We start from the raw sequence: 24,714 nt of genomic DNA, 5'->3' as shown, positions 1-24,714 counted from the left end.
TGATGTCCTCTCTTGTTTTAATGTTTTCCAAGCCTTAATTTTTCTGAACATAAAACATTTATTTAACAGTATTTTTGTTCTTTCAATGTGTTCTATCACACATCACAATTTTTTCTTCAAATAATTTACCTGTCACGCTTAATCTGCTTTCCTAGATATCAGTTTCTTCATCATCCACTGGGGCTGTCTCCCTCTGAAGCTTTTGCATTCAACTATTAGGCTGTGAGCAAATTGTAGGCAGTTCAACTGACTTTCAAGCTTTTTCCCAAAACATTGATTTTGTCAGATTCTTTCTCCTCTTTTTATCTTCTTTCCTTTTTCTTACAAAATCACATACAATTCCAATCAAAGTTATTTTTTATGTTTCAGTTACGAGTTTTCATGACATGTGGCGTGTTTGTTAAAAGGCTGTTTAAGGTTCATCTGTCTTCACTGGTTATGAGAAGAGTTGCTAAACATCAGGAGTTCATGCAGGATTTAAAATCACTGCTATTGGAGCTCAGGCAGTCTGTGGCTGAGGCATTGGGATTTTTAACATGCAGCTCTTATTTGTTATCTAACTAAACACACAGAAGACTGTAAGAACATTTTTAAGAGACTCTAACCTCCTAGCACTTTCTACATTTTAGAAAGTAACTTTACGCCTACATTTCTTTTTCCTTCAGACATGACAAAACACAAGAAATGGGACAGTGGGTCATAATCAATCTCACCGTTATTGTTGTTTGTGCACGTTTTACTAAAAAAATTTTTTTCCTTTCACCCAACTTTCCTTTGATATTATTGCCAACATTACTCTATAAACAGTCAGCTTTTTTAAGCACCTTTCCTGACTTTTCTTAGTTTACCCTGTCTGTGTAGGTTATCTTTGGTTGTCATGTTACCACTCATCCCTATTTTACTATTTAGGTTATAAATGGGCTTTAGCAGCTTTTATTAGAAATATTCCTAAATGTATCTATTGCTTTGTCACAGAAAGAAAATTCATGGTTTGGATTAGTTGACACCATAAGGTTAGGAAACTTAAGAGAAATAAACACTTAAATGTTCATGACGAAGATCCTTTTAAACAATATTATTAGTTTCTGTGGTGTCATTTGAGATTCCAGGAAACTCCTTCAGCAGGTGAATAAACAAATGTTTCCAAATATATAGAATAAAACATATTTCTTCCGATGATAAAAATATTTATCATCACTCAGTCAAACTTGCCTATAATAGCTCTACAGTGTATAGTTCATTAAAGGTAAATTCAAAAAGTAAAGCCTCCTTTTAAGTGTTTCTGTTGTAAAGTGTTGAAACCTGTATTTATTGAACAAACTGTAAAAGAGTTGTTTCAGATGTTTGCAATTCATCACACAAACTGGACAGCTGTTTTTTGGCTCAACGAAGGGAAGGACGTAACTCACAAAAATGTGTTTATTTTGGACAGAGCTCTCAATGGCCTCTCCAATCCTAACAAATAGTCAAGTATCTGAAGAAGGCAGGTAAACTGTACAGCACTGACGTCAAATTTGTTCAATTCTGAGATTGCGTTTTTCAGGAAGAAACTTCATTTCCTTTTGATAAGAAATGTGTGTGAAGACTGTAGCCTTTTTCTTAGCGCTAGAAAGCATTTTAATTGCACAAGAACAAATAAGAACACTGTTGCCGACAGTAAGTAATACAGCAAACATTGTAATTTTTTTAAAATGCAATATAAAAATGTGGTTGCTGAAAGTAATTTCATTTAAAAGATGTGCTATTTTGAAACCAATTTTGAAGAGAATTTTAGCTAATGCTCAAATGACTTGAAACCTGAATCTGCTGTTAGTTAACAACATGTAGTTAATAAAGAAGGCTGCAAAATGACCTCTGTTTACTCTCTGTAATGATCAGTGGACATAGACAGTAAAAGAAATGACAGAAAATGTCAAATTCCTCCACAAAAATTGTGCCAAATTTTAATTACCGGTAAGGAAAATACACAGAGTGAGTCACAGCTTTCTTTGTTTTAATGGTTCGTGAGTAATTGCTTCTTAACTGACGCAATTTCCACAAAATTATTAGTCATTTACTTTTGCAACATTATCCTTAAAGTGTTGACAAAGAAGGTCCTTATTGCTAACAACTGTGGTAAGATAAAAAAGTAGTTAAGTAAAGGTAAAAACAAAATTTGCAAAGACATAAAATTTTATTCTATATTCGCTCATTGAAGCTAATTTTTTGGCCCCAATCCTGATGATTTGATCATGATTTAATCATTAACTATTAGTTTTTAAGGCAATATCCGATCGGATTTAGACTACTTAGCAGTCTTTAGGATCTTTAAGATGGACTTTTTTTCCCTGCTGTGCAGCATATAAGACATTCCGGATGAAGCAGCCAGTTCTTCTCATGGAGAATATAGTTCTCCCGGGCATTTTGCACTATGAAATGATATTTGGAGATGGAATTGTAATTATCTAAATCAAAAAGATAATTTTTGTTGCAGGTTTCAATTGTATAAAAAAGAACTAGCTTAGAACACAAATTAAATGACAAAAAGAAAACAATAAAATATAAGAAAAACTAAATGAGCTTAAAGAAAGCTTTTTAAAATTAAACTATATAGGATATTCTCAAGGCATTCTCACTTTTTCCTCCATCCTCAAAATAGCTTTTCTTAGCTCAATAAAGCATAAAGATTTGAAAAAAAAAAAAAAAAAAAAATAGGTTTTGTTTAAAAGTACGGACCAAGGGTGTTTATGAGCAGGTTTTTCAATGCCATTCATAATTAAACAGGATTTTAAAAGAAAACAGAGTCATTTAAACTACGAAATATGATTTTTTTTTTTCCTGAGTCATGCAACCGAAAATATCATTTAATTAGAGAGTGTACAGCTGGCATGAAATGAAAGCCTAGCACACAACGACACTGCAAAAAAAGAAGTGCTAAGGAGAACAAGAACAGATCTGAAGCAATAAGAATTATTTTCATTCCTCTCATTCCTCTGATTGTCAGGGTTCATGTGTTCTCAAATGAAACATTACTTGAGATATTGATTTTGAATTAATACATTAATGTAAGTCTGAACACTACAGAAATTATGAATACAGTAGACTAAAAAGGAGCGATAATCTAATAGATTTTAGTTCTTTGAAACACTTATAAATTTCATCAAACGAATGTTATTACCAAGCATATCTAATTCGAGTGAAAAAAGACTAATTTAAACCAATAAGGCGTCTCTGAAATAGTAATTATCCATTAAATCTATGAAATACCCTGCAAAAACGAACATCATCTGCCATATTGGACGGTTTCCTAGCATGATTTAATGTTCGGAGTCATACCCAAACATGAAACATTTGAAGTCATACACGGACATCATAACTGAACCTAAGTTTGACAAAGTCTCTTCATAGTCCTAATTTAGTTTTGGTTAATCTATTTATAGCTGAGCCTTTTGTGGTAGCAAAGGAACAAGACTAACAAACAATCACCATCATGACTGTAAGCAGGACTTTCTGTAAAACTGCTGGTTTTATGTCCAATATAAAATGATGGACAGTTTACTAAACATCAGTTTTAGCAGTACACGGGATGCTATAAAAAAAAAAGGATTATTTTGGTATTTTTTGTCAATGTTGGTATACTGCTGCTTCAGTGGTAAATAACTGCATGTGAAACAATTCTTAGTTTAATTACATTGTCTGTAACTTTAAAAAAATCCAAAGATTTGTCCTGTTTCTCTTCGCACTATGTGCATCTTTGAGGATTGCACAGCAGATCTGGGTGCACTAAATTGGAAAGGAGTAGAGGGTTGAAAAAGTGAACCTGTCTACCAGGAGACAGCCCAATTTCAAAATATAAAAATTTAAATAAATAGATTGTTGTGATTTTATGTGCTATTCAATTCCCAGCCAGCTGGGAATTAATATGTCTTATACTTTAATGTACTGTTGATGAACACACGCCCTACTAGCTGTGTGTTAGAACAATAATTGAAATTGAATCATGGTCAAACAGTTAATTCTGCACATACATGGAATAAATTCACCACAACTTCTGTTCAAAATACAAAAGTTTATTAACAAAAACTATTCAGGTGAAAGTCAAACATATTTCAGTTCAAAACTCTTAACTAAGGCTAGTGAAACTCAACTAAACTAAACTACTATGTACAAAGAGGAAGGGGAGCATGGTTGAAAACCATATTACAGTTTAAGATGGGTCTTGTGTTTGAAAATCAAAGTTTTTAATTATTTATTAAATAAATACATTTATTTATTATTTGGCCAAATAATGTTTTATTAAATGATTTGCTTAATCAAGAACCAATAACCTTTAGTCAAATGATTCTTTACCCTTTTTGAAATAGCTAACAGCGAATAGACATGAGGATTCCATTAGATGACTCTTGGTCATACTTGGTCATAATGGAAATGTAATGAGCATCTGAGGAACACATGAACACCAATGTTATATCAGTGTTTAAACCCATAGTAAAATAAAGCTTGTCCAAGCTTCAACAACAACAGCTCAACACATGTTTCTGTATACTATAGCATAGCATGCAGTCCATCCTGTTAGCGTTGTTCCTACTCATGAGTAAACACATGAAATGATCAACATCATCAAAATACATATTGTTTGTTCTGTCCCTAATCATGCCAGACCTGCAAACCTTTTTATCCATGTCCACTTGGAAGGCTTGAGTTTCATCCAGCAGCTTAGCAGGCAGCTAACAGCAAGGCAGGCTTTCTCGTCCATTCTGGCTCTATAAGTTCTGAAACTCAAGAGAAATGTGTTGCAAAAGGTCTGTTTTGGTTCTGCAGTTTGGTTCTGAAAGGTTCTGGCCTATCCTTGATGATTCTGGAGATCTGGGTCCCACCTTGGGCCTTGGATCTCCATCTTGACAGAGATCCTGCAGAAGCGGACCCCAGCTTCATGGGCAAGAGAGCAGGAAATGAGAAAGAATCCTGTGTCCTCTGTGGTTTTGTCCTGTCCTCACAGAGAGGGGGCTGGGAAGTCACACCTCTGTGGGCTGCTATGTGACTTGCCTGTGGAAGCCTTGGCTGAAAAGGGGTGGTTGCAGAGATTCCACAGCTGTTTATTCACCAAACTTGTGTCTTCTTCTCTGGTCTTGTCAAGATGAAACATGGACACTGGTTCCCAATGTCCAAAAACAATGATCATGGCATACTGTATGGCACAACAAGATGAATAAGCATGTGTGTTAATTGTGCACTGAAATAAATCTGTGCACTGAAATAAATCAGTGGCATTTTTTCATATCTATGAGAAGAGTGGTGATAACAGCAGAGAGGACATCGGGGCTCCTCTTCCCCCCATAAAAGACATTTCATCCCAGCACTGCATGTCCCGAGTCTGAAACATTATCAATGACCCCTCACACCCCCACCATGGACTGTTCTCCCTGCTGCCCTCTGGGAAGAGGCTTCGCAGCATTCGATGCAGGTCCTGCAGATTCTCTAACGGTTTCTCTCTTACTGCCATCAGACTGCTGAACTGTTGAAAAAAACTCCAAATCATGTCAGAGACTCTGCATCACACTGATAACACCAAACCAAAAATACTGCATATTTGCACCATAGGCACATGCTCTGAACTTCCATATCAGTGTGTGTGTGTGTGTGTGTGTTTTTCTGCACATGTTTTTCTCCCACACTGTTTACATTTGATCACTACTGCACTTTATAGAATGGAAATGTTAATCTACTGTCTGGAAAGCTGTACCAAACGAAATTTGATTTTGTATACAATCTGTGTATACAAAATGACAATAAAGGTTGTCTAAGTGTAAGAAAAAAAAAGTATTGTGTATTTTTACACACCCGAGTATTGATGTATTTTCCAAATATGATGATTTCTTCAAAGCCTGATGTTTCCCTTGGGTATCCCCCCCCCTTCATAGTAAAGAATCAATTTTTTTTTTTTACTATAAAACAGTTCTCGTGTCCTCTCAGCTTTTTTGCATGACTTATTGGATGGCTAAGTGTATTTTTGGAATAAACTTGGTCCTTCTGTTCTATGGTTCCTTAATTTGTGAGTATTGGTTTTCATTGTAGTTCTCCCGCATTCCAGTTCTAAATGGATGTCAGTGTTTTTTGTTTCTCCTCTGTTCTTGAATTTCTTTTGACCAGGGTTGATGGGATTGTTATTGATACTGTATCTTTGATCTTTCTACATGTTGTCAGGCAGGTTTTGTTTTAGGGATCCCTCAATTCTATGAATCTGGCAGTGATCAGAACTGTATATGCCTAGTGAAACTGAACCAAAGAAAGTGTACAATTATAGGTCATTCATCATTTAACAAGGCAGTTAGTAGTTTTCTTTTTTTTTCTCTGAATGACCATTATGGTTTGGATGGTTTGTTCCCCTTATTTAAAAAAAACCTTCTTTGAAAATTGTCCAGAAATCTGTGAGGGGAAATACATTTTCAAAGCTCAGCTGCCAAGTTATGTCTCAATGGATTCATGATGTATCTGCATTAAACTTAGTTTCAATTGATGTTAAAAAATCTTTAATAACAGCTGGATCCGTTCCACAAATATAACCTGGCCAATATTGAAACCAGGAGAAACAAGGAGGACTTCAGTATACACCAAGAGCATTTCTCTAAAAAAATCCCAGATTGCACAAGATGAATCCACTTTTAATGCAAAGCCCCCAGGAAGGAGGAGTCACAGCTGGAAACCTTATGATGTTATAGGTTTCAAAAGGGCATGTTTTTCAGTGGATTCTTTGGTGAGAAACCTATTTTCCAGGCAACAGTTTTTTTGTTAACATCCCTATAATATAATACAATATTTAGGGGTAGAAACTGATTTAGTATGGATTGCACTAAAGAGGAAGGCAGGACCTGTTCCGAAGCTTTGTTACCTTGGAATGTTTGATAAGATTGGTGGAATTTAACTATATGAACATGTCGACTTGATAAGGAGTTAAATTATCTCATGGCGAACAGTGCAATGTTTTCTATGTCATCAGTAGTTATTTTTATGCCACACACAACAGGATTACCTTATGAGATAATCCTTGAAGATTACTGATTGGTCATCCAAAAATTGTCAGTAGGGGAAGATCGAGTCATTAATGGGCATAATTTTTTACCAGTTACCAGTTTCCATAAAAAATAATGAATCTTCTTCATTTGAGCTGCAAATTGTGCATTTTTTGTCATAGAATCCCAGTAAAATACAAACCTAAAGAGTGTATAGGGTTAATAGGGATGAATACTTCTTCAGTCCATTTTTCTTGAGCACATGTGGAGAAGCCAGCATCTGTATGATCACCGTGACTGCTATTACTGAATCAGATAATCCCAGATTCAAGTGCCTCATGTTGAGACATTATTTGAAGTTTATGTTTCTGCACTGGGAAAACAGTGCTTCCTGCCAAAACCTAAATGAGCTTAGAAGGATAGACATGAGGGATTTTCTTTTGTGATGCTCCTCAGTTTTTCATTTTGTGGGATTTCCATACAACTATAAACAGAGTCAATTTTGAAAAGATCACATCAAGATATATTAGCCAAGAAACTGCTTATTTAGCAGCATTTTTGTTGTGCTCTAACATTTATAAGGTACAGAGAAAATAACTACTTTGACAGTAATTTGTGAGTAATTTGATCAAGCCTAACAATTAAATGCATAATTCTTCCTAAAATCTAATGCACAAAGTCCTCATGTAATTGCATATTTAAGCATAAATATAATTATATTAATTTAAATAACAACTCTAATACAGCAACTGAATCAAATGTTAATGTTGGTAGTTACATTTCAGAAATGTACTAGATATGAGTGTTAGGTTTAGAGTATAAATAATAATTTAGCATGTGATTGTTATAAACTTAAGCATGTAATAATATTATATGATTTAAATCCATTACCATTGCTGTCTAATCATACTGTAGTAGGACATGGGCTAGTTTCTTTTCTAAATTCATTTCATGTTATATTCTAAGAAATAATTGCTGATGCCTTCGTCCCCGGTTATATATACTGCATTACCTGAAGATCATTAAAATGTTAATTTTTATGGAGATTTTACTTATTTCCAGATGCTATGATGTCTGTTCTGGATGTTCCCTTGAATGCTAAGAACTGTTCCCAGACATTCCTCACAGAAACATGCTGAGCAGCAGACCTGAAGCTCCTGGTTGCTTTTAGAGGCTATACAGTTGACTGGAAAAATGTAAAGATTAATGCAAGATGAGGCATTACCTCTGTGCTGAAAAGGAGATTCAGAAATGTAAAAAAAAAAAACAAAAAAAACACTAGACTTTGTTTTCCAAGTTTGAAGACGTTTCTTTTTCCATCTAAGAAGCTTTTTCAATTCAAAATGTCTGCCGATATGAACCCATGCCCCTAGATGACTCTAGAGGCATGGGTCCGTATCAGGTCTTGCAGGCCAACAAATACTTCAACGAGTTACTTGGAACTCAAACTCGACTCCAGACATTTTGAATGAGAAAGCTTCCTGAGTGGGAAGCAAAACTTCTTCGAACTTGGAAAACAAAGTCCAGTTGTTTGTTTTTAAACTTTTTTTTATTTATTTTTTTACTTTTTTTGGAATGACTATGACCTGGATGACTAAGAATCCTCACCAGAAATAGAAGGAAATATGTTCTTAGTTCTAAGGATTCCTCCAAGGCCAATTTGTAAAGTGTTGAACATTAAATCTAGGATGCTTTTATTTTATTTTAAGCACTTAATTCAGACAGAACTTGTCATCTTTTTTAGATCAAGACACAGATTAAATTACAAGATTTAGTGAAGTCGTCCCTTTTTTGCCCTTTTGTTGGACTATGAGATCTCGTAGAGGCTGACTGTGGATTTATTAAATGTTCACTGTGTCTTTCTGTCCCACATAAAGCCAAGAGCCTAACCAGCTCCATGACCTTTACTGAACCCAGTTGTTAAGACTTTTATTTCTTGTAAGGAAAGGCAGAATAGGCTGACTAGAACACCTGAGCGGTCTGGGAGGTTAATACAGAGACACAGTTTCCTCAGCAAGAAAAGTCACTATTGGCTGTCCTAGCAGGCACTAGATGACGTAATCACCTAATTTTGGATACTTTATTCTTAATCTTTCCAATTCTATTTGTTCTTTTTTTGAGGGGGCTGTCTATCAAAGCAACTCCGAGAGACAGGATAGCTGGGAGGAAGAAACATGGGGATTTTAAGAGTTTTTGTAGAGATTCCAAAAAAAGTTTTATACAAAACAGTTTAATAGAGACTTTTACAGAAAGAAACTGATGGCATAAATGAATGACTAATCGTTTGCCATATTGCATAAAAAAAACAAAAAAACAAAAAACAAAAAAAAAAAACACTAAAACACACATAAAAACATAAAAAACTCAACTAAAGCGGGATTAGCACCAGCTTTGCACATGCACATTTCATTGGCAATCTGGATTCAAAGTGAAAAGGTTTTGCTCTCTGCCTCAGTGTCGGCAACCTGCTGTGCATGATGACAGCAGACAGTTACAGAGAGAGGGAGGACGGCTTAAGATCCACTCTTTTGAAAGGACAGAGTTCGGCGCTTCTATGTCACCAAAGTCTCCAACAACTTAGAACAAAACTCGCTTGATTTAGTTCTAGGTAAGTGCTACGTTGGCAAAACTGGACTGACCACAAATCTGTTCAGTATTGAGGTGCTGATCCATTCAGTGATTTATAGACTACCAGCAGGATTTTAAAGTATATTCTCTGAGCTACAGGGAGCCTGTGTAAGGACTTCAGAACCTGGCTGATGTGCTCTACTTTCTTATTTCTAGTGAAAACATGGGCAGCAGTGTTTTGGATTAACTACAGCTGTCTGTCCTGGACTTTTTAGCCAGACTTGTAAAAACATAATTGAAGTAATCAATTCTTAAAAAAAAAAAAAGAAAATAATTTTTTTTTGTTGAAAATACTAGGTGTAGTAAGATTTACAGATTTTTGGTTTGGTCACAAAACAAAGTATTTTTTGTTTGTTTTTTAAAATCCTTTTTTAATCAGAATGTCGTCTAAGAATTTTTTTGACATATGTAAGTTAAAAATTTCAACTTGTATGATTACATTTAATGTATTTGGGGGTCAGAAAATACATAGTAAGAAAGTTAACAAACTGCTAACTTAAACTTAGACCACTATTCATTGTTAATACAATGTCTGACCAGTTTTCTAGGAAACCCCTTCTCCTTCCATTGGTTAATGAACTCATTAGCCCCTGAAGAAAAAAAAAACAGGGAAAACTTCTCAATGAGTTGCATGCTGAAATTATTCAAGCTCTTCACACTGTGGAGAATGGAACTTTTGATTAATACTCTTGACAGTTCCAGAACATCTGATAGAGGAAAGCTGCGCGTGAGTGAAGCATAAACAATGCTGGTTGTAGAGAACTTGTGTTATTTAAATAGAATTTTAGCTCAGGGCGGGTAGGGCAGGTTTTAATGACTTCTTTCAAGGTTCCTGACAAAACTCAACCCAAAATACCTGTTGTTGTTAAAATGCCTGTATTATAATGTCTGATAGACACTCAGTCAGATGTACAGCTGCAATCTGGAATCCAGAACAGGCTATTCCCATATGCACTGCTTACAAAACTGTATTACTGTGACGATTTGGAAATTCTATTTGATCTAAATAAAGAAAGACATTTGGAATGAGTAAACTGAGTCAACATAACATCTGTTGTACAAAAATAAAATGTGGAACTACTTTATTCAGGCCACTGGAAAGGACAAAAGTCCAAGGGTGATTTGAGGAGAAACTAAACAAGGATAATTGACAATATGCAGTTTTAGAAAAAAAAACAAAATCCTTTTACTGTTCAATGAGAGAAGAGCGGAAGATACTCAGGTGGATGATGTAAGTTGCTGCATATTTGGTAAAGGGAGGTTCAGGGGTTTCTATGATTGTGAGCTATTCATAGAGATTAGGGTTGGAGGGAAGACATGTAGGGTTATGTATTGTTTGGCCCAAGAGGAGAAGAACCCACAACAGACTTTTGTAGACTGGTGGAGGTATCCAGGAAGGTATAGCTGATGGGCCACCACAAAGCAGTCTTAAATCAGCAGCAACTTTCTCTCAGTTTTACAGAAAATGATTCAACACCGATGATGACAGGAGGAATGGGGTTATTTTTAAAAATGAAGACTTGTAGTAAGATTCAGCAAGCTAACTATGTATAAAATGTAGCAGCAGGTAGGAGGCAAATGAGGCAATGGCTGTAGTCTTGCATGTCTTTAGATGCTGAGTACTTAAAACAGGCTTGGCTGTGTAGTAAAACTAAAACAGCACCACCAGGAATTAGAAAAGGAAAGAACATTTGTGCCAGTTATTATGATGAACTAACAAAGTCAGGTTTCAATAATGACTCTAAATGTTTTCATTCTTTCTAATTATTTTAAGATGAAAGAGAATTTGTGATGGCGGCTAACGTAAGGTTAATAAAAAGTCATAAAGGTAACATGACTTTTTGCTGAGGGTGGTATGCTCGGGGGAGGGATGTGACTTACAGTGTTGTGTTCATTTACTGTATAATCATTTTTACATACTTTTCAGTTTAGAATGTCTTTAAAATTTTACTTTACACACTGGTATTTGTTTTGGTCATTGTTGGGGTTAAGAGCATGTGTGTTTACTTATTGCTGGAGTGCAAGAAGAATTTGTTTAAAAGTTCTCTGCAGAGATGCAATGAAGACTGATGCCACTAATTCAGCATCAGGTACAAGAGGGCATAGTGGCCTGGTGTTTGGGTGAGGCCCCACCATTGGAGAGGCCCCACTGATGGCCAGTTTGCAACTCAGATTGTTGCCCCATTTACACTACCCCTCTGAAACCGATCCGTGCCGATTTCGGACCAAGCTTGGATAAGTTACCTGTTTAGCTTCGTTCATTACTTCCATTTACACATCACTCTAGCGTGATTCCTCGCCTCCTGGTGACAATCTACTGTACTAATGCTAGGATTGAAGGAGGGAATCAAGCGAATCAAAATGGCGGTGCCCGTAACATTCAGGAAGTTATGTTTGGTTATAATTGTGATATTTCGTTGTTTGCAGAGAGTCAGGCGAAGAAGACAGCTGTTGGTTGCTCTTTTGAAGTCACTCTATAAAATGTAGTGTTGAGAAGATTTCGATTGTTGTTTATAGTTCTCCTTCTTCTGTTTTATGGTGGTTGGCAAGCAACTTACTGATGTGCATTACCACCAGCTACTGGAAGCTGACTATAGGGGGGGATGCGCTCTGCTCATGCGCTCTGTTATCAGAGAGATGAGCCACAACTGAACTGTGCAGAGTCCTACTGTTGAACCAGTTCTAGTTTATTGCAGTTCGGTTGTGTCTGGCATGGTCCAGTTCCATTTACACTCAACAGTAATCTCAGTTACTGCACTCCAACTTCTCTTGGCATTGTTTCAAAAGGGTAGTGTAAATGGGGCTTATAAATCTGGTTATCTAGGCAAGACCTTTAACCCCAGAAATCCTCCAGGACACTTTCTGAGGATTGATTAAATGTCCTACTCTTCACTACTCTGGAACAATAAAGAGATGTCGCAGAGAAAATTGTGTCTTTTACACCTTTTTGGTCCTGATCTAGGAGTTCCTTTCAATTTTTGTGAGCCTGTTATGGTTTCATCATCTACAGAGAATATTTACTTATCAGGGTTAGAGAGCCTGAAAACCCATATTAAGATAAAAGAGTTTTGTGTATAAAAATGACACCAGGATGAATTATTTCAGAACTTCCACCTTATTATGATCGTTAAACTGTATAACTCAATTACTTCAAAGAAACATCCTTAGCAATAATTAATAGTTTTCATTTAATGCTTTTTTAAGATGGTTATATCAACTCTACAAGAAACAGATATTGCTCTAAAATTAGCTGTAAGATTATTAAAGGGCTATCAACATTTCTAAACCAAGCCTTCTGGGAGATAGATTTTGAGAGCTCGAAATAATAAAACACAGTAACTTTGTTCGGCCTTCCTGTTATCTCGTAAAAATTATCAGTCATTTTTTTATTTTAATTAGCTTGTTACCTCTCTGGGTTTTCTCTGACTTCACTTTAAGCATATCTCTAACCCTGAAAGGTGACCTCAATAAAACAATCCAAGAAACAGTTTGAAGTTCATCTAAATAAATTGAGTGCTGAAATGATCGATTGTGTCATATTGCTCTAATACGGCAAGGAAAAGAAAACAGCCAAATATTCTTTTTTGCACTTGAATTCTCTGGTGCCTGTAAAAGCTTGCACGCAAAGTGCTTGATCCTATGCACAATCCTGATTATATTTCCATCTCCATTCTTGCCAAAATAAAATTATCAGATGATACTGTTTATTATGTTCTCTAGATTGACAGCGAATTAGCTTAAATGTCATATATGATCATTTAAAAACATTAATTTGATCCTTAGAAGGTGAGTCAGATTTCTTATGAACTCTTAGTTCACATCTGGATCCTTTAGACATCTGTTACAGACAAGTCATTTGTCTCATATATTCGTGGGCCTCTTTTGTTCTTTGGCTAAGTGATTTTATAGCTGACAACTTCATGACAAGAGATGAGCTTTACCATTACCTAATGCTTTTAAAATACGGTGTATCTGCTCCATAATTAATATCATAGGGTTTATTGACAGTTCCTTGATGAATACTTAAAATGTTCTTTGGTGAGTAAATTAAGCTATTTATCTTTCTTTTTGTTGAAATTAAAGCACATGGCAGTTCACATACAGAACATTTACAACATTTCTGTTGTAAAAAATTACACAGTTTCTTACAAAAGTATTTATATCTTATAGAAATGTTTAACTTTTTTTTTGACATAACCACAAGCTTAAATATATATTTCATTTGAATTTTATTGAACACACATAACTTACTAAGTGGAATGAAAAGAATAAACAGTTTTTCATAAAAAAAAGAGATAAATTAACCTTTGGCTGCAACAGCAGTTGTGTTTTATTTGGGGTAGGAATCTGCAAGCCTTGAATATATTCCTCTCCTCTTTGCAAAATAACTCCAGTTTGTTCAGACAGGATGGAAACCATCTATTAACAATGGTTCTTCATTTTTGCCGCAGAATTGAGTTGGGACTTTGGTCTGGAGTTTGACTAAGATAATATGAGATTATAATATGCCATGATCTAAAGCAGGAGTGTCAAAACTACATGTCTGAAGATCGATCATGCTTTACTCATCACCATTCATCCGTGTCACCTGCTCCAGTCTATATTAAACCTGCCTGCTTCCAGTCATTAGTGCCAGATTAATCAAGCCTTTGGTGAGACTTCTCTAGCGTACCTGTTTGTGTTCTGACTTCCTGATCCCGACCTGTTCTGCCTTTGGACCTCTGAGCCTGCCTGTTTCTGTTCTGATCTGTTTGCCTGACCTGTCTTTGGACTCCTGTTGGAGTCTGCTTGTAGACTGAACATGGATCTGCTTCCTGACCTCAACCTGTATTTCCCTTCGATACCTCTTTGGGTCTCTCTTCTGGCTTGGATTCTTGTGAACCTCTTCGACACCGGCTTTGGTTTTGCCTAGTCCTGTCTTCCTTCTTCTGCTTGGATATGCTTGTCATCCAGTTCTGCAGTCTTCAAGGCTTCTGTGTCTGGAACTCTCTGGGCAGCGTTTGCCATGTGATGTTGGCAGCCATTCGGCTCGAATCCAATCCTTCCTCTGGGCACGGACTGAACTTTAAGACCAGATTAGTGACTCACACATTCATAAGCATCCTTTGTCAGATTACTGGTAACTTGGTCACTAACCTGAGTTTTCCCTCTGCAGAGGTTTCTGCCTAAGACGTCCCTGCAGATCCTTCGTTTCTAATAAATGCATTTGACAAATCTGCCTGTGTGTTTGCCTTGAATTCTGGGTCCTCTGTTCAGAGTTGTGACACCTTAAGGTTGCAGAGTGTCAGATATTGTGGCCTGGGGTAAAAGATCACTGTTCTAAAGCATTCCATGTGACTGTGGTTGTATTTCTTCACTTTGTGTCCTACTGGAAGGTGAATGCTGGCTGCAGCCATAAGTGCAGTTTAAAATATTTTCTTGTAGGGTTATCCTGTTTTAGCTTCAATCTTTTCATAAACTGTCTTAGATGGAACACTGGTGAATAACTGATATTCTTATATAACCCAATTGGTCTTTAATCCCATCTACATCATTAGCCCTGTCCCCTCTGGTGTTTTTCTTCATCTACATGATGTTGTTTGTTTACTATTACTCAATAACTGATCTCTGAGGTATTCACAGAAGAGCTATATATAGATACAGAGATTAAAATACACACAAACAGACTCTAAATGGAAGCTGGGAACTTTTGAAGGTAAATCGTTGCTTTGGATCTTATGGATTTTTTTCCTAAAGTCTGTGTTAAACTAATTGTAGATACATTAAAGATGTGTAACAGACAGAGAAATACTATAGTTGATTTCTTTCAACTTCTTGAAACTGTTGACATCCTCTCAGAGCTGCCACATGCTATCGTGCTCATACGTAAGGTGATTTTCTCTTCTTTTTTTAGGATTGCTTATTTGAGGACCAATATGGCAAACACATGTTGGCAGTTGCTAGCTTTCCTGGCACTTTGGTTCAAGTATGATCAATCTTTATTTTCAAGCAGTGGGAAGAGTTTCAAAGAAAAAGCTTCCCATAACATCTGAGGTATACATCTATCTTCTGTCCACTTGACAGCAAAGCTTTTATTTGGGTATTCTCAATCATAATGTTGATGTTAAAGAAATTGACTTGATAAATAGCCTTGTGCATGATGTTTACATCTGCTCAGATGGCTAGAAATGTATTGTGGATCCAAAAACGAAAACGTTATTAAACATACCTTTGTTAGCGATGTAATGCTTCCATTGTTCAAAATCTAAAACTTTTTTTTTAAGCCAAACTGGTAAAATGACACAAAAAATGCACTCAATAAATGTTAAACACATATATTTAAATTATTTAGAAAGATGTCAGCGACAATGATGATTTTAAAGATGAATTATGTAAACACTTTGTTTTTAAAGAAATAACGTTCCAAAACTTCAATTTTTAAAACATTGAAGGACATTCATTAATTTCTCTAATCACTTTCCCATAAAACAAACTAAAACAAACTTAGATAAATATTAGAATCGATGGAAAGAATTCAGGACTTTTGTTGGGTTGAGCTGCATTTTTCTATCTCTGTTTTTGTTAAACTAGCGATATAAAACTCCATTTAAGGGTATTTCTGATTTTTAAAGGTTGGGCAATGAGTGATATTAGCTAAGTGTAACTTTTTGTGTATCCTGCTGATGATAGAACTGTGAAGTTGGAGTGACCTCATTTTTGAGGAGATTATTTCAGGTTCCCCAAGGTGGAAGCTTATATTCTCCACCAAAACTATCTAAAAGAAATTTTTAAAAACAGTATTTTTAACATATAAACAGCATTTGAACACATTGTCTTAGAAACACTAAAAGTATTTTAGGTGATCTAAGGTGTAACTTCATTTTGAATGCCTAATAAAGAAATGCTATACTCAGTCAAAATAGGACTGTTAACTTGCTATACTTGGGTGATTTTCTAGAATTGCTCTGCTTAAGGTGGCTACACGTTGGAGTAGTTCTTCTAGCTTGACTGATGTTCTTTTTTACAAGAACTTTAATTTCTCTGTTTGTAGATCAGAGTAATATATATATTTTTGCTTCTGGTTTTGAAACCAGGAATATTTTAGTAATATTTTCTTTTTGGGTGCTTGTTATGATGTGTAACCACAGCAACCATACCAAGATTTTTTTTACACACATTAGCAGCTAATTCACATCTCTAAACTTGAAATAATAAATCAACTGCTTAAAAAAATACCAGCTGAGTTAAAAATGAAGCACTGGGGATGAAGAGCAGGAGAAAGATGAGAGAGGAATTTAAGCAATCTCTTCCATCAATCATCATAAGCAATGTGAGAACTTTAGGAAACAAGTTAGAAGAACTCCAAACTCTAGCTAGAACAAAGCCAGAATATTAACAATGCAGCATTATTTGTTTTACTGAAACTTGGCTGCAGGATCATATCCCACACTACGTCTCTTTGCCAGGCTTTCTGACCATATGAGCAGACAGAGATTTAAAGAAGACTGGAAAATTCAAAGGAGGTGGGTTGGCAGTGCTTTTGAAGATCAGATGGTGTCATCCAGAACATGTTACTGTTGGCAGTTGGTGTCCGACATATCATTCATTTTATTTTGGAGATTATTAAAGTACTTTTAAATTTATATTTATTTTTCTTGAATTGTATGGAAATGTTGCCCAAATGTTCTTCCTAGATTTTACAACCTACTAGTCCAAATGGAGTTACTAGAAAAAGGTTAAAGCAAGGCAGAAGGAGTAGCCCTGCCCACATGGAGAGTTGGCAGCACAGGAGGAGGACGGGAAGTGAAAAAGGTGGAGGAAAACACACAAGAAGACAGACAGCCACTCCAGGGTATAATGTTTTTTCTTCTGCCTAACTTAAAGCTGCAGTCTGTTACATTGAGAAGAGAGCAGACTTCGACTGAAAATTTGAAGAAAGACAGGTTTCACGCCACTCCCCCACCCTCTCTGCTTCACTCATGCCCCACCTCCAAGCTCCACCCCTCTCACAGCATCTGCGCGGCTACCGCATGCAACCAGAAGCGTCCAAGCAGCGTACGCGGCATGGAGTGTGAACCTGTAAGAGCGATAACACTCACCTCCAAGCAACTAGGGGCAGTAAGGGCAGTTTCTCTTTTGCTGGTGGCTGTCGCTCCGCCATGACTTCCACGCGCGTCCTCCTGACTGCAGCAGCCGGCAGCAGCGGCAGGTTCAGCGGTGAGAGGGAGGGGGCGGGATTCAGCGTGTGTGAGCTGTGATTGACACTCCATCAGACGCTCCTCTGGCTGTGATTGGTTGTTTTGTCTCGTCCCGAAATATTCTTTCCAGATTGCAATACAGGCAGTAGGCGGGACCAATTGAAGCAGTTTTTTTCATAGGTTAGATATCACATGTACTGCTGTCTGGGCATAGGGACAGTTTTAGCCAATATGACAAAAAAGTGATTTTTAAAAACTTACAGACTTCAGCTTTAACTTGAGCAAAGTTTTATGCAGTTTAGCCAAACAAAAGTTTAATAAACTTCAGAACGTCAGAATTGAAAAAAAAAGCTGCATGGCTGTAATTTGTGAGCTCACTGTTGTGAATGTTTGCAAAACACATCTACATTGAGTTATTTAATGGTCAGGAGAGCCAAAAAGATTACAGTTTGACTTCAAAATGTTTCTCTCCCAGGTAAAAGTAAATAAAGTAGCTCCTTTTTGCTTTGTTACTGTAGAAGTGGGTAGCATTGGTCTTGGTCCGGTACCTTCCTGTTGCATCAACTCTCCAACTAATAATTACGACCTTTGGGGCCATTCCAGTTGAATTTTATGATTTGTGTTGTGCCATGATCGTGGTTTTGGACATTGGGAACCAGTGTCCATGTTTCATCTTGACATGATGATCTGAGAAGAGGGTGCAGTTTTGGCTCATGAAGCAGCTGTTAGACCCCCCCACATTGGAAGAGGCAGCCACCATGGAGATCCAGGCAAAATGCACAGATCACCTGAATGACCAAAGAGAAGTCATTTTCAGAACCAAACTGCTGCAAAAATGACATTTTGCAACACATTTCTCTTGAGTTTCAGAACTTACAGAGCCAGACTGGTGGAGAATGTCTCCTGAAGATCCCTAGGTGTGAGCCACATGGGACAAGAAAACCCCTGCTTGCTGTGAGCCTGCTGTGCTAAGCTGCAGCTGGATGAAACTCAACATTCCAAAGAAAGGACAGAGGTTTGCAGGTCTGGCACAATTAGGGACAGAACAACAGAATTGGAGGAAGGGTTGCAGACTCACTTCTCCAGGGAAAGGTGTCCTTTATGGGATCCAGACTGTGAGGATTGAACCAGAGATTTTCTGGTTTGGTGATGGGTGGACTGGGTTACTCAGACGGCGGTTGTTCCTAGGTGAATGGAGAAGCTGCCTGCCACTCAGTCTTCCTGCAGTCCTTGAATGGGCTGCGGTGCAGATGAAACTTTTGCTCGGCAAGAGGCTCAAATGACCACTTGGGGAAAGTGGATCCAAACTTCCTGTTTGGAACCCCAGCTCAGTCAGAAGCTCAGCACTTCGTGGGGAAGGTGGGTCCAAACCTCCTGTTTGGAACCCCAGCTCAGTTAGGAGCTCAGTTGAACCTTCCAGAGAGAAATGGAAATCCAGTTTGCAGGATGACTTCCTGCCGAGAGGCAAAGACAAAAACAAAGTTAAGACTCAGGTTGACAAAAACTCAGTTTGACTCAGAAAAACTCAGCTTGACTAGAGAACCCAAAACTGGCAAACAAAAACTCAGGTTAGACTCTGCTAAACTAAGCATGGCTAGAGTGCACAGTATTGGCAAACACTCTGGCATCAAGGTAGTGGCAGTCAGCAGCTTAATAACACTCCACTGGTAATGAGGCAATGAGCTGCAGGTGTGAAGGGAGACCCAATGAGGACGGGGCACCACCTGGTGGAGGGGGAAAATACAAAAACAGATCACACAAACTGGATTCCTGACAATTTCATGTGTTTACTGATGGGTAAAGTCAAAGTTAAAGAAATAGTACACCCAAAACATGATTAGCCTTCATTTTCTACTCACCCCCATGCTGAACAACACTCTGGAGTACTTTTTTGATATCTCAAATGCATCTGGAGATCTGGGAGGCTTCTTGCTGTCTGCTGACATTCAAATAATGGAGGTCTATGGCGCCCGGGGCAGAAAGGTCCATAAAAGTCCACAAAAAACGTGTCAATATTCCTCCATACTGCTCGTCCAATGTATTCCAAGTGTCCTGAGTGGGTAGCATCCAGAATTTACTCGAAACGAAGTCATTTAGAATGTTTTTAGAGCATAAACAGTAGTGTATAGGATTTCCTGAAAGCGCGCACATGCGCGTTCACGACGCTACGGAAGCCGGCAGACCAAACCAGCGCATTCAGCTCGGCAAAGAACTCATGCTCTTCCTCAACACTGAAGTCCTCAGACATTTTTCTTTCATTGTTTCTTTCTTTGCACAGGTAAACAGCACATTTCTTCTTCTACGCTTGCATTATTGGCAGAGCAGACGCTGAATGCGCACTTTCATCTGGTTTGGTATGCCGGCTTCCGTAGCGTCGTGAACGCGCATGTGCGCGCTTTCAGGAAATCCTATACACTACTGTTTATGCTCTAAAAACATTCTACATGACTTCGTTTCGTGTAAATTCTGGATGCTACCCACTCAGGACACTTGGAATACATTGGACGAGCAGTATGGAGGAATATTGACACGTTTTTTGTGGACTTTTATGGACCTTTCTGCCTCGGGCGCCATAGACTTCCATTATTTGAATGTCAGCAGACAGCAAGAAGACTCCCAGATCTCCAGATGCATTTGAGATATCAAAAAAGTACTCCAGAGTGTTGTTCAGCATGGGGGTGAGTAGAAAATGAAGGCTAATCATGTTTTGGGTGTACTATTCCTTTAACAAGATGGACTGCATGCTATGCTACAGTAATATGTTTTGAGCTGTTGTTGAAGCTTGGACAAGCTTTGTTTCACTAAGGGTTTAAACACTGATATAACATTTGTGTGCATGTGTTTTCTCATATGCGATTTCCAAGTAAAACCAAAAGTAATTTAATGGAATCCTTATGTCTATTCACTGCTAGCTATTTCAAAGAGGGTAAAGAATCATTAAACTAAAGGTTACTGGTTCCTGATGAAGCAAATCATTTAATAAAACATTATTTGCCCAAATAATGTTTTATTCACCTCATGGATTTTCATTTTGAATTGGTTTGAAAACATTCCAATTGCTCTATATTAGTGTAAAGCTAATTTGATCATATCCCAAATTCTTCCAGATAAGCTTTGTTTTTCAAACACAAAATTTATTTTAAACTGTGATATAGTTTTCTAACCTGACAACAGCCAGATGCATGTCTCGCTCCGCCTAGCTCCACTCAAGCGAGACATGCATCTGGCTGTTGTCAGGTTAATAGTTTTCAACCATTTTCCCAATCCTCTTTGTACATAGTAGTTTAGTTTAGTTGCGTTTCACTAGTTTTAGTTAAGAGTGTTAAACTGAAATATGTTTGACTTGGAGCTGAATAATTTTTGTTAATAATTATAATTTGAACATAAGTTGTGGTGAATATATTCGATACGTGCAGAATTATTTGTTTGACCACGATTTGAGCTGGAATCACTGTTTCATTTCTTGTTCTAACACACAGCTAGTAGGGCGTGTGTTCATAAACAATATATAACTGCCAAAATGATATCTGGTTAAACAAGATATTTACCACTCCTACTGGGGAGGGCAATAAACATTTTAAAGTATCAGAAAATAGGAATTCCCAGCTGGCTGGGAATTTAATATAACAGTTATTCATTATATGAATATGGCGCCGAATCTGGATGGGCATTAGGACATTTAGACTTTCAAAGCCAACTGGTGTGCACCATAAGGTTAAGAAATTGGGTCTTCTGACAATGGTTTTGAATCATTCTTTTTTTAGTTTAACCATTTAAACACTGAAAAAAACAAGAAAAAAACAACTTTTGAACCATTTGAAAACAAAATTTGTCACTGAACTGAATGTATTTTTTTAATCCTTACAATATTAAAATTATACTTTCAGGCTCAAACATAGACATATACTCCTTGTGCTATTTTGAGGAATTTCCGCTTTATCCTGATGTGATGGTAGTGATGGAGGTAAAGATGGAGAAACCATTAGTTTTTGGTTGCAATCCACATCCTGCCATAGTTCATACTGCTGTATGCATTGCATTTTGCATGTCCCATTGCAATGCAGGGAAGCATCTGTTTGCTCAGTGAATTGAGAGTAATTTAGTCAGATTTGTCCAAGTCATTGTCCAACCACATTTACACACTATCTTAGTATTATGAATAAAACAATAAATTAAAATGTTTTGTGTGCAATGGCATTGATGTTCACTGAATACCAAATTAAATACTCACTGCATTTTCATGCACGAGCTGCAGTGTTGGTGTTTACTGACTATGTAATGTAAAAATCATTTGAAGAAAAAAATAACAATCTCCGTCCTCCACTTTTTATTTGCATGCACAACAGTTAAATTTCGTTGTCTGAAAATAGCTTACTAGGATGTTCAGTTCAGTACGGCTTATTTACATAGCGCCAATTCACAACACATGTCATCTCAAGGCACTTTACAGAAACAATTCAACCAGATCATACAGTCAAATTGATTCAAAGTTTTCTATCTAAGCAAAAGCTGCTGATTGCATCGACTCATTGACTCGAAGGCAATTCCTCACACCAAACATGCTTATAGCAACAGTGGAGAGGAAAAACTCCCTTTTAACAGGAAGAAACCTCCAGCAGAACCAGGCTCAGTGTTAGCGACCATCTGCCGAGGCCGACTGGGGTTCAAGAAGACAGAAGCAGACATACAGAAAGAAGCAGAGATACAAAGGAACTTGTCAACCAGCTCCACAGGCGGCCCCGTCCAGGAAACACACAGCAGAGCAGACGAGCTCCAAACCAGCTCCCACGCCAGAGGATGAAGAAAGCATATCCAGCCAGTCACAGTCAGGGAAACAAAAGTACACTGAAAAATAGGCTGAGCTCAAACATCTATAAACAAAGGTGTTGATGGCAGCAGATTCATGTTGATTACTGCGTAACATCTCTTCTGCACATCTACCATTTCTTTTTCAGTTGGTTTTTAAACAATAGAAACAAACAATTACAAATCATAGTCACAGATTAGCCTGAACCTAAATTAGAAATTCAAATATACACAGCAGCCCTGGTGCTTACATCTGCTATTTGGTGCATCTCAGTTTCACCAATTCACCATTTGCACCCCTGATGATAAACTGGTCAAAACACAACCTTATATTACAATATAGGACTAATTTGAACTAGTTTTGCATCTAATCCAAGTTTAACTTTATTCCCATTTTTGTACATACACAACATATAATAACTGATTGCAATAAAGTGGCTGAAGGATTAAGGGACACATGAAAAAATTGACTATGTTAAATGCAGAGCTTGTCTTTTAAAATATGTTGTTCACAATTATCCATCCCTGTAAATTACATATTCCAAGGATGAGCATTAATAAACCAGTTTAAAACATACAGTATAAAAATGTGGTCTATTTGAAACTCCTATATATTGTCAAATTACAGAACATCAATCTATCCTGGTTTTAACTTTCAATTTATATACTAAAAAATCAACAGGGTCCCTTTTTCCTGTGTTCTTCTAAATGGTTGTAATTTACACTCATATCTACAACTTAAACTACACTTCCTTGGTTTTACATTGATCTCCTTTTACCTTATAATTCTGGGAAATCAGCTGTTTTAATTCTCCTTACTGTTGCCAGTGAAACTCTAGATTAGGGTTTGTCCAACCTTTTTTTTAATTTGTGTACCCCTTTTGTCTTACCATGAGTAACTCTCTCAGTCAAAAGTATTGATGATTGTCTAAAAGTAGAATGTACAAAATATGATTGTGATATTAAAAAAAATATTTTACTTAATCTTTTAACTTGAGCATTTAATTCTTAGACATTTTTTCTGTCCATCTAAAAAAAAAAAAAAAAAAAAAAAAAAAAAAAAAAAAAAACAACATAAATATGTTGCCTGGAAGTTAGTAAGGAATTGAAATCATATTATAAACCTGTATTTATAAAACGGGAGATCCTCTGAGTAACTCCCTTTTAATCATATGTAAGCTTCAGGATTTAGAGACAAAATACAGAACAAAAATAACAGTAAGACTGACTTAATTTGTTTTACTTTGTTTTCATCAAAACACCTAAGCTGCTTTTATGGGCTCTGATACCAGGGTGTTCCCTACATCCAGTCTGTTCCTCTGCTTGGTTGTGTATTGTCACAGTTAAAGGTGAACTCAAAGAAAACCATACTTTTTTGTTGATAAAAGTTCGATTAATTTTTCAATTTGGTCCTCACAAAGAAAAACAGATCCCAGCCCTATTTTACAGCCTGAGAAATCAAATATCTTGATGTACCCCTTGCAATGCACCACTAAATTGAGTATCACTCCTCTAAATGAGGATGTTTTTGTATCAAGGCTTGAGAAATTTGTTGGTATTAAGGTACCATACTAAAATTGTTTAAATCATGCTTATCCAGTAGAAATTCCTGAGTCCAGTATGGATGTATTTTAGCTAATTCAGCAGCAGGCTTGATAACAGGGACAAGAAAACATGAACGCAACATGCCAATGTTGTATTCCCTTTAATGGTTCCTGTTCCTTTAAGACTTGTTTGTAAGATTCCACTTTTAGTAAATGCAGGTCTGAATGGTCTATCACAACTTTAACTCAAAGTCCTTTAAGTTCAACATAACCTATTACATCTCAAAGGTCTCTAGATTAAAAGCTTTCCGCTGTTCCCAAGACCCAGCAGGTGACAGGGGGACAGGTTGCTTTTAATTATAGAGAAGAATTTTTATTTGAATTAGACAGATTTTTATTTGTCATTTTGTTTACACAAGTGTAAAACAAAAAGAAACTTTGTTTGGAACAGCTCTCTGGACAGTTTCATCTTTTTTTAAAAGCGCAGCCTTGAAAAATAGTAAATATGACTGTAAATTTACAGTTCTAACACATATATATATATATATATATATATATATATATATATAT

The sequence above is a fragment of the Cyprinodon variegatus genome, unplaced genomic scaffold (assembly GCF_000732505.1).
Source record: "Cyprinodon variegatus isolate N-32 unplaced genomic scaffold, C_variegatus-1.0 Scaffold6, whole genome shotgun sequence".
Classification (NCBI taxonomy): domain Eukaryota; kingdom Metazoa; phylum Chordata; class Actinopteri; order Cyprinodontiformes; family Cyprinodontidae; genus Cyprinodon; species Cyprinodon variegatus.
The sequence above is the reverse complement of the archived record's forward strand: the minus strand, read 5'-3'. Positions refer to the sequence as shown.